Here is a 12,263-nt window from a genome sequence, read left to right as displayed (position 1 = left end):
TTACAAAATTGATTAAGCCAGATGTGTACAAGAGTATAATGAATTGTTCAGGCATCTGCTGGGTCTTTTGTGAGCAACTGAAACCCCTCTAATGAGGAAAATGAAGACTTGGGAAATGTGATACTTAGAAAATGTAGCTAGCCTTAGTTTGGATCTATTTAATGAAGCTACAATTAAGTTCCAGCTCCATTCAAGTGATACAGCTCACTCCTAAGTCCTGCGTGTTCCTCTGCCATTGCTCCTATGGGGCTGATCAGAGATTACGGATCAATTATATAAATTCATCAACACAGACTTTAAAAGGTACCTACTGCTAAAAATGGGTCAGGAAACTACAGAAAGGACAGATTGTATGTTGCACCCTCCTCATATTGAAAGAATGAAACTATTTTAATATTGATTGAGTGTTTCTGGAGCGCATTATTGTTATTTTTGCAATCCATTAGAATCAGACTCCTAAGCCATTTCCAAAATTTTTGCATTGACTGGTCCCCATTATGTGAGCTCAGTGACAGAATTAGACATAAAATCCGGAATTGTCGTTGTAGATTTTTTTTTTTTTTTTTTTTACTTTGGGGTCATAGGAGGACACAGAAATCTCTCTAAAATAGGCCCCAGCTGGCTGTCACATTTTCTTGAAAATAAATGTTCTCTCGAAGTCTTTTAACTTTGATCTTTCATTTATCCTCTTCCAAAAAATCTGTATTGTATAGGAACTTAACATCTGATGCAGGGAAACAAATGCTTCTTTAAGAAACTTATTAAAGCTGTAGTTTACTTAATAAATGAGCATGCACACAAAATATTATGTATAACTTTGAGAGAATTTATATACTTCCAGAAGCTAAATAAGAAAATCCAATGTAACATAAACAAAAAGAAACGTGCTGTAAATGGAAATTTTCTAAGAAGTAACTTCTTGCAAGTGAGAATTTTGCTTCTAAAATTAGAACATATTTAGTATTCATTGATGCTTTAAACAATTCTTGAGCACATATGTAATATGACCGAGGATAATACAGGGATGTGATCACAAATAAGACTTGGTTTCAATATTCAACAAGCAAAAGCCAAGGGGGTGCATATATAGGAAATTACATTGCAGTGGAATAGCTTCTATGATACAGGTAAATATAGTATCAATCATGTAATACAATACCCAGAGAAGCAACGAGCTCTTAAAGTTATAAATGGTGATGCTCTTCCTAGTCTGCATTGATAAGGTATGTTGCAGATTCTGACACTGCTAACTTCCATTCCACCTGCTTTTTTTGCTCCATACTAACATCTGCTCAGCTAGAGACTAGGTCTTTGAGCAGTTGAACAAATATCAACAATTAACCATCCCTGGAATTTTTGTAAGAACTTTTTTTGTTAAAGGATTAAATCACTGCAGGATATTCTGAATTTTGGAGACAAAAGCATTTCTAACTGATTCAGTTTCTCATGGGAATTAGGATTCTCAACCTTGGGAATCTTAATAATAATATAAACAGATTGAAGCTCTGCTTAGAGAAAGGTTAGAAAGATGGAGGATCTAAAACTATGTCCTATTTTGTATAACAAAATAAAGTTTGGAAAATGGACTTCAGAACAAAACAGCATGTGCTTTCAAATAGTTGAAAGGCTATCATGGAAAAGAAAAGTTATAATTATTTTACATAAGCCGAAGGGTACAATGAAAACCAATGAGTTGGTCAAAGTAAGAACCAGTGTAGAAAAAAGTTTCTACCATTCTCACATTTCATTTTTTCTTCCAAACACAGTTGCTTCAGAAGGGTCATAACTGTAGAGGTTTATTTTTACCACTCCCTTTCACCGATGAAAAGTTTTCCAAAAGGTCAATGTATGCTTTGTGTTTATACACATCACTTTAAGTTAGTTTTACGAATATTTGTCCTATTATTTTTTCACTATGTAGACTACTTATACTTCATGCATTCAGTATATAATGCTGACCAATTACAAATTTCTAGTTTTAATTTTCCCTTAGTACAGTGGTTCTAAATCAGGAAAAATTTTCTCCCCGTGGGATATTTGTGATGTTTGGAGATGTTGTGGATTGCCACAATGGTGGGAGGGATGCTATTGACATCTAGTGGAAAGAATCCAAAGAAGCTTTTGAAATGCACAGAACAGCCCCCATCCCCCGACACAAAGAATGTTTCTCTCCAGAATGTCAGTAGTCCTGAGATTGAGGAACCCGCTTGAATAGACTACTCCTGTCCTATTGTGCCTGTGTCATAAACATGCTCAAGGGAATACTTCTTACCTTCTAATTAGATGTGATCAGTATGTCTGTTACTCTTTTCTCCTTGCTGCTATAGAAGTTGGAGCAGCAGAAGCTGGGAACCAGAGCTTCATTCTTGGAACATTGGCACGTGCTGTGTGTTTCCTGAGACCCAAATAACCTCAGGTAGGTTATGAGCTGTGGGCACTGTTGGGACAATTGATGGATTATGCAGGTGAACATGGCATAGACTGATGACAGGCAATTACTGTAAATCACCGTTAGTTCTACTTCCAGCCATATGCAACTGATTGCAAGAAATCTATGGAAAACGGCCCTGGCCCATCCATTTTAGAAAATTAGTGTTGTACCTAAAGCCAGTTTTGCACATTTTCTGAATGAGTTAAATGGAATGTTTTCCATATAGCCAAATGAAAAGAGTTGAGAAGAATGAAAGTTTTGTTTCCTCAATGGCATTTTTAAATAATATCTTATTTTAGGTGCAAATAGCGTGTATTTTTAAATAATAAACTCTGTAAATGACCATGTTCTAGTTTTTAGGGAATTCTGGGAAGTACAAAAACATGATACTACAACAGACAATCCTAATTCAGTTTCCAATGTGCATTTCTTAGCATACATACTGGTTTTTTGTTTAATAATCTTTTTGTTTAAAAATTCTTAAACTTTTGCTTGAGAGTAAGAGTTATTTAAAAGCTTGTACATGAAGATTTATGCCAAAATATACATTCTTAAACTTGGCTATTTAACATTAGGGCCATTAAACTTGGCCCTAATGTTATTCTAATTGACGAAAGAAACAAAAATTTGGGGAGCAAGGGGAGTATTTTTCTTTCTGTTTTTCCAAACACAATTTCCTAATTTAGAAAAGAAGTCACCAGTAACACAATAGCCGGAAATTTGGTCAATACCAAAAAGGAACCACAATAAACAATATCCTAGAGGTCAAGAAATGAGAGACAAATAGAGAGAAAGGAGCAGGAGGAGGAAGAATAAGAAGAGGCAGAGGAGAAGGGAGGGAGGAAGAGGATGAGTGGAAGAGGAGGGGGAAGGAGAGAAAGAAAGAGAAGGCTACAAGCACTATGGCTAAGATCAGGTAAGATCAGGGTAGAAAACACTATGAAGTTCTACTTACATTTTCATGAGGTTGTTATTCATTTTTAGATATATACAGTGTACTTGCCACTGGATTCCATCATGTCAAACCAGGATTCCTGAAGTTCTTGTTTATTTCTGCTGTCTAAACCCATTACCTTCCACCTCCTAAAGGACTCAACACCACAGCTTTCAAGTCAAGGCCAAAGACACTACATCTCCAGAATCAAGTGTACGATTTGAAAAATGATTGCACTTTGATGTGCTTGCTTTTGTCTCATGGAAATGATTCTCAATCATAATTGTCAATCTTGACTCAATTCAAAGCCTGATATACACAGAGACTAGTATGTTAAAGTACTCAAGCCACCAAAATGAAAGGTAGTCACTAAAAACAAATTATATTGGTTTTGATTCACTGTGCATATGATATAGATGAAGCAGTGAATAATTCCTTTTCTCAGTTCAAAGCTAAACTTTGGAGGCAGCGTGTTTTCCTGGATGTTTAACTAAATCTTCTCAGCTAACATTACTAGGTCAAAGCAACAAACTTCCAAAACACTACTGTATTTAGAAATACAGTGGATTCTCACTTGTGAGGATTCCACACTTTAAAGAATATTTGCAGCTCAGTGTTTGACCCCATAGTGCATGCCTTCCTCTGGAATCTAGCAGATGACAGGTACTTATCTAAATTCCAACCAACTTTTCTAGCCACATGTGCAACTGCTATACCTGATCAAACACACTGATGATTCTGACACAAAGACCAGATTTCCTCTAAATGCTCATGTCTCTGAGTCTTTGCCATATAATTCTTCAGCCAGGTTGTCTTTCAATCATCTTTCCTAACAAAGCTCTATGCAGTTAAAAGGTCTAATTTGTCAAGCAGATGGCCCAATTCTGCTGCTACTATTCTACTACACACATACACACACACATACACACACACACACTCATTTCCAGTAAAAACCAATTACTATGGCTTCTAAATGTCGATATTATGGGTATCTATATTATTATACTTTTCTATTTTTGCCTTGACTTTAAATAAATTGCCGAAGTCTGTTTCTTCCTTACCCTGACAACGTCACTACCCCACATAACATTATAAGTCTTGAGAGGGCAAAGTCATGTTTTAAACATCCTTATATTTGTAATCACTATAAGTTTGTTGTATGAATGGTTACATGAATATGGATTTTAATATTAGCTAGAACATTGTAGATATTAATTTATAATACAAAACATTTAATTTAAAAATGCAATCTGTCTCTATTTAGAACTGTTGATGATTTATCCATCGTGAATTGTTGTGCAGTAATTTAAATTTTTAAAACTGTAACACTAAAGTATAATTTTTCTTGATAACAAAGTCTACCAAACCTCCGCCCTGCTCAAATTTGGTGCTGGAAGCAAGTCTTTCACTTATCTTATCATAGACCCAGTACAAGAATATTTATTACATCTAACGTAGCTGATGAAAAGTTAGTAGAACATGCTTTTTAACTTGTCGTCAATGCTAATGAAATTCTGTTACTGAAGAAAAATAATGTAATGCATAGATTAGAGAATTAAGGAAGCTTAAAAATCGTATCATCCACTCCCTTCCTTTTAAAGATAAAGCAAGCACCTAAGGGCCAGGAGTTTAGGAGAAAGTAGTCTAGGAACATACTTTTTCTTCTTTTTTTGTCGGTAATGTGAGGCCTTCATCAGGTTAGAGGTCTGTGGCCATGAACAGAGCCCAATAAACTTTCCTATGCATTGGCACCAGTTCAAGATCTTGGCTTTGTTGGTACTGTTCTCTATCATTCTGTAGTCAATGTATCTTAGATGACAATATATTTTAAAATTTAAAAAGCACAAAGAAGTAATCTTAGATCCTTGGTAATTCTGGCTTATTCCATTTGCCAATTGGGTCTCATATTTTGGCATGGACATGTATTTCCTTGAAGGATTTTATAATAAAAACATTAAAGTAACAGCATGTTCAAGAAAGTCAGAGAGAAGCAATGATTTATTGTCTTATAGAAGGCTTCTCTTCTACCAGATAAGGAAACTAATACTAGGTGAGAGAAGATGTTTGCTGACAGATGTTCTTGCCCTAAGTCAGTGGTTTCTGAAACTTGGCTGCATTAAAGTCACCTGTGGCACTTTTTAAAAATACCTGTGGAGCAACAGGAACTCTCATTCATTGCTGGTAAGAATGAAAAATAATACAGGCACTTTGGAAGACATTTTGGCAGATTCCTACAAAACTAAATATACTATTACCATTTAATCCAGCAACTGTACTTTTTGATATTTACCCAGAAAGAGTGAAACTTCTGTCCACACAAAGATGTTTATAGCAGCTTTATTCATAATTGCTAAAACCTGGAAACAACGAAGATGTCCTTCAGCAGGTGAATGAATAAATAAGCTGTGGTACATCCAGACATTGGGATATTATCAAGTGCTAAAATAAATGAGCTATGAACTATAAAACCATAAAAAGGCATAGCAAAAACTGAAATGCATGATACTAAGTGAAAGAAGCCAATATGGAAAGCCTGCATACTTTGTGATTCCAAATGTTTGACATTCTGAAAAGGGCAAAACTATGGAGACAGTAAAAAGATTACTAGTTGCCAGGGTTTGGGCATAGGGAGGGATAAATATGCAGAGCAAAGGAGATTTTCAGGGCAGTGTATTAGTCTGTTGTCATGCTGCTCATAAAAACATACCTGAGACTCGGCAATTTACAAAAAAAAAACAGATTTAATTGGACTCACAGTTCCACATGGCTGGGGAGACCTCACAATCATGGTGGAAGGCAAGGAGGGGCAAGTCACATCTTACATGGATGGCGGGAGGCAAAGAGAGCATGTGCAGGGCAACTCCCATTTTTAAAACCATCAAATCTTGTGAGACCCATTCGCCATCATGTAAGACCCAGCCCCAGAATTCCATCATCTCCTACCGGGTCCCTCGCACAACACATGGGAATTATGGGAGCTACAAGATGAACTTTGGGTAGGGACACAGAACCAAACCGTATTAGGCAGTGAAACTGCTCTGTATGATACTATAATGGTGGATACATGTCATTATACATTTGTCCAAACTCATAGAATGTACAACACCAAGAGTGAGCCCTAAAGCATGGACTTAGGGTGATAATAATGTGTCAGTGTAGGTTCATCAATTGTAACAAATGTACCATTCTGGTGGGAGATGCTGGGAACAAGGGAGGCTGTGCATATGTGGGAGAAGGGTGTATATGGGAAGTCTCTCTACCTTCCTTTCAATTTTGCTATGAAGCTGTAAATGCTCTAAAAAACAATTCTATTAAAAACAAACAAACAAACAAAAAACAACATCCAGGCCTCACTCCAGACCAACTAAATCAGAAGCTCTGGGTTGAGGCACAGGCATTTTGTTTTCTTTTTTTTTTCTTTTTCTCCTCAGGAGATTTCCAAAGTGAAGCAGTGAAACAAATTATTTCTGTACATCTTTATGACAAGGTTCTCATTCCCTGTTCTAGAATTTTTTTCATAGACTATATGCTTTGGTTTGGTGTTTAGTTGCTCATCTTTGAGAGGAAAAAAATTGTCAATCCAGACGATGATTTTTGCAATAAAGAGAGGAGCTAGCCTCCATCAAGTTTCACTTCATTTAGGGGAGTTTTCCAGTCTTGATCTAAAAGCCAAAAGGAGGTGCATCACCTTGCCTGGCTAATTTTTTGTGTTTTTGGTGGAGAGAGGATTTCAACATATTGCCCAGGCTGGTCTCAAACCGCTGAGCTCAGGCCATCCATCAACCTCGGCCTCCCAAAGAGCTGGGATTACAGGCGTGAGCCACCTCGCTCCACCCCCAGGCCCCAGCTTGGTGGCTTCTTTCTTGTCCAAGCTCAGAGATTGGAACCTAGAATGTGCAACCCAAGAATATGCTTTTCAAATCTGTCACACCAGAGATGAAATTAGAGAAAATTCTGCCCTTGTTCGCCTCTTGTATTTAATTTATAGTGCTGCTGCCACTATCTGTGTATTATTATGGGAATTTTAAAAGGAAGTTCAGACGAGGTATACTATTAAGCGTGCCTAGTATTCTAACTCAGAAATCATATGTATATACTTTTTATTTTTTTTTTTGAGACAGAGTCTCATTCTGTCACCCAGGCTGGAGTGCAGTAGTGCAACCTCGGCTCAATGCAACCTCTGCCTCCCAGGTTCAAACGATTCTCCTGCCTCAGCCTCCTGAGTAGCTGCGATTACATCTGCCTGCCACCATGCCTGACTAATTTTTGTATTTTTAGTAGAGATGGGGTTTAACCATGTTGGTCAGGTTGGTCTCAAACTCCTGACCTCAGGTGATCCACCTGCCTCAGCCTCCCAAAGTGCTGGGATTGCAGGCATGAGCCACCATGCTCAGCCTCCTATATACTTTTATAACCAGAAAAAAAAATAATAAAACTAAAAATTCTGGTGTTTGTCCTATGTTCTGGAACATTAGATATAGTTTATGAGTTTCATCTGGATGCAGGCTAGTGGCTCACATCTATCTAGTATCCCCACTCCCAGTCTCTTATGCCTAAGGCCAGATCTCCCATCTTGAAGCCTCTGTTGAATCCTCTCTTGAATCCTGAATCCTCTTGAAGCTTAAGTTTTGTTCAATCAATAAATGTGAATCAAAATTATCAATCTATAAATCTTAGCGAGTTTGTAAACACCTCTGAGCTTTAGTTTCCCCATCTGCATGATAGGGGATATAGCATAACTATATAATATGTAGCACAGAGGAATAGCTCCATAAATATTTGGTCTCTTTTTTTCAGTGATTCTTTCTTTCTTATCCACTCTTTTTCATGGAACTCTACTTAAAGCTGTTAAAGGCTACCAGGTGCCAATTATTAAAATAAAACTCTGAATCCTGACATGATAGGGTGTGGGCAAGCCTAACTTTCCTGCTTTACCTTCCACTTTGCCTATGTCCTGCATCCTGAGGTTACTCTCAACCACCTGACATGACTTGGCTGTCCCCCACATCCTTGCATTCTAGGGGCCCATCCCCTCTGTATGAGTACTCTACCCCGTCCTTTTGTTACTGAAATTGTGTCCTTTCCCTAAGGGCAAATTTAATTGTTGCTTCCTCCAGGAAGCTAAGAGGGCCTCACTTCAAAGAACTTCTTCCAAATTTAGAGACTCAAATTCATCCCTTGCCTTGTTAAGTCAAAAGTCAAATAAACCAAGAACTTATTTAAGTTCACGGTGAAGTCAACAAATGAAAGAAGAAAATAAATATACCTGAAAAAGAAACATTCTAAAATATGTTTTTAATAAAAAACCTAATGCTTCATTTATATTTTTTCTTCTAATTTTAAAAAGATAGGCTAAATGCAATTTGTTTCATTTTAGCTTAACCTTTTTTCACTATAAAAGGGCAAGTGTTTATACTAATCCTCTGTGTAGATGAAATACTTAAATTGTTAAGGGGTCTGGTATACATCCTGTTTGCAAACTAAAATTTATTTTTGAATGAAGAATAAATTGCGCATGTGCAGACCCAAAACAAAAACCTCACTTTGGGGCTTTGCTATTAGTTCCAATCTTTATAATCTGCATCTCTAAAATGTTCCACTTCACAAAGTACAAAGCTGTTTTCACAGTTCTCTCATAACTTGTTTTCCTAAAGCACTCCAATCAGTTTTATGCCAGTGAATGTCTGTTGTGTTTATTATATTTTGCATTTTCTCCACCGGGGCCCCCACCCTCAAATCCCACATTGTGAGCAAGTCTTTTGAGTATCCAAGTTTGTTAGCAAATTTTCCAGCAAATAGAATTTTTTTGGAATTTTTTCCACCTTTGGTTGATGGGCTTACCCTGAAATAAACCAGTCATGTTTGTGCTAAACTTCTAATGGAACTTCACTTCCACTCATATTTAACGAATGAATGACGAACTGAATATACCAACAAAATCAAGTCATGAATAAAAATAGAGGGAGACAGAGAGTCACTGAGTAAAACAGAAAGAATGTGAGAAGAAAACTTTGGGAGAGAGAATAAATGTTTATTCCTGTGGCTCCTATAACAAAAACTTAGCAAATATATTTTCCCTAGGCTAAATATGAACATCTGAGAGAATCAACTAAATAAGTTAAACCTTTATTTTATTTCCGTTAGATCTCAATAATTATTGGTCCCCTCTACTGGCATCAAAATGTTGATAAGCCTATTACTAATGTAAGCGTTAAAAGTCACAAAGTGAATGTGAGATCACTTTGTGATTTGGAAGTTGGAATTTAAATACTAACTAGACCTATCTAGCTGAGTCAAGAAGGAAACAATGACAAAGCCTTACCCAAAACATCAAAGCAAATGGGATCTAGACTTTCTTGCTTCTGAGAAGCCCTTCGGCCTCACTTATAGTCACTCCTTTAGTCTTTGGCCCCACAGTATATCCTTTCATTTTAATTTTCTGAATTTCTGTGTATTTTTTTAATTGTTTGTATTTTTTAAAAAATTCTTGTGGGCACACAGTAGGTGTATATATTTATGGGGTACATGAGATGTCTTGATACAAGCATGCAATGTGAAATAAGCACATCATGGAGAATGGGGTATCCATCCCCTCAAGCGTTTATCCTTTCAGTTCCAAACAATCCAATTACATTATTTATTTAAAAATATACAATTAAATTATTATTGGCCATAGTCACCCTATTATGCTATCAAAGAGTAGGTCTTATGCATCTTTCTCCCTTTTTTTTTTGTACGCATGATCCTTCCCCACCTCCCCCTCAACCCCCTAGTACCCTTCCCAGCCTCTGGTAACCATTCCTTTATTCTCTATGTCCTTTTCCAAAAGTGCTAAAGTGCTAGCTTTGAACTAAGATGAATAACTGACTAGCAATAGGAAAATGAGGGGGAAAACATCAACCAAACAGAAAAAATGTGTTTAAAGCATAAACACCTTGAAAACTGGTCACATCTTCATCCACTAAATCAGTTTCACATCATAGCTTAATCTATAACCATTTATTGTTCACTTCACTAAATTTAGTCTCAAGAATCTTAGGAGACTTGAAAAGATAATCACAGTGTATGCCCCGACCCTAGATAATGCTAACAAAATGTTATCAGTCACTCAAGATACACACTTTTAAAACCTCAAATCCCCAGAAAAATGATAATCCTTTCTTATACCTAAGATAGTAGTGTTATTTTTATAAATGCATTCAAATACGGCATCATACTTTTTCTGACTAACTCAACATAGGTGCTGATTCAATGTTTGCTCTATCGGATAAAACTATATTAAAATCATGTGAGAAATTTTCATGTATACCATGGACCTAGGAAATAGGAAGCCAAAATAAGTGTTGGTTGGAGACAGTGCTTGGTTTGTATGCAGCCAAATCAGAGCTAAGTGTCAGGCTTGTTGGAAGAGTTGACACGCAAGACAGCTGGAGTCAGTTTATTTACCTGTAGGATAAAACGCTTACACAAAGAGATGGCCAGAAGCTGATGATGCCAAATCTAATTTAAAAATGAAAACACTTACATAAAGAGATGACCAGAAGCTGATGATGCCAAAAGTAATTTAAAAATGTGTGGTCACCTGCCCCATTGCATTTTTATGGGACGAGATCAATAATTCATGACCAGAAGTCAAATTACTTGCCAACGCGGTCAACAGCACCCTTTCATCTATTGGTTCAAAAAGACCAAGTTCACGTTGATGTCCTCACAACACTTCACATTTCCATGTGACACTTCTCTATGCTTTACCATAGCGAGCATGGTACCATGCCCAACCTCTCCTGTCCCTGCCCTTCCCACCGCAAACACTAAAACTAATACCTCTCTGAGCTTCAGAGACTCAGTGAGCACACAGTACTGCTAGTCCTCAGTAGGAAACTTGGGATTGTTCCACTCACAAATCCCTGTGCTGCCTTTGTGATATGTGGTCTGATTTAGAGCAGGAGCAGACACAACTTAAGGAATGAGAGATCAGACAAAGGGATCAAAATGAGATTGTGACCAAAGTTAAAGCATTGACTCTATCTATGTGACTGTGAATGAAAATGGATCCCTTTAAAGTCCTGTTTCAGGACTGAACATTACTTAAAGCTTCCAAAGAGAAGCGTTGAAATTCATCTTTATACACTATAAGCCAGCGAATACTTGATTGTCTCTTTTGTGTTCATTTACTTGTATGGCAAAATAATTCAAGAAAAAAGAGCAAAGGAGTTTAGATTAAATACTGGATTTTTTTTTGGCTGATGGTCGATTTTTATCCTGTCTTTTTGTATATTTGCTTTTGAATTTGATGCAAGAGTATGATTCTAGTATGTAAAATAAGAAAAAGAAATGAAAACACCAACTACTACAAATATATTCTAAAGAATATAAATTTTTCTCTGAAACTATAAATGAAAAATTAAAACAAAACACCTTTGACTGATTTGAGGAATACAAAAGACTTTATTATTCTGATTTGGGGGATTTATTTGGTAAAAGGTTTTATTTTTTGATGTCACTATCAAAAAGTGAAGCCATATTATTATTTTGACAGTCAGAGGTATCTAGGCATTCCCAAAATAAAATGCTAGATTGCTAATTTCACTTAAGACCAGCATATTTGATGACCATTTGGATTTTGAAAGTATATTACCAATTATTATTTTGACACAGTTTTAAATTTCAAGATAGAGGTTTAAAAGTTAAGAAAGAACAGCTATTTCAGCTTATGACACAGTCATAGAAATTGAACTTGCTTTCCCACTAAAAACAACTAGAAAACTGACAAAATATGTAAAACAGCTATTTTCAGGCATTGGACAGCTGGAAGTACAGGACTGCATTGCTTTAAAAAAGGGAAACAAAAGAGGTGAACTATATAATCACTGCACTTTCTTCCTGGAAACACCTTTC

Source organism: Pan troglodytes, chromosome 22 (genome assembly GCF_028858775.2).
Source record: "Pan troglodytes isolate AG18354 chromosome 22, NHGRI_mPanTro3-v2.0_pri, whole genome shotgun sequence".
Taxonomy (NCBI): Eukaryota; Metazoa; Chordata; class Mammalia; order Primates; family Hominidae; genus Pan; species Pan troglodytes.
The sequence above is the reverse complement of the archived record's forward strand: the minus strand, read 5'-3'. Positions refer to the sequence as shown.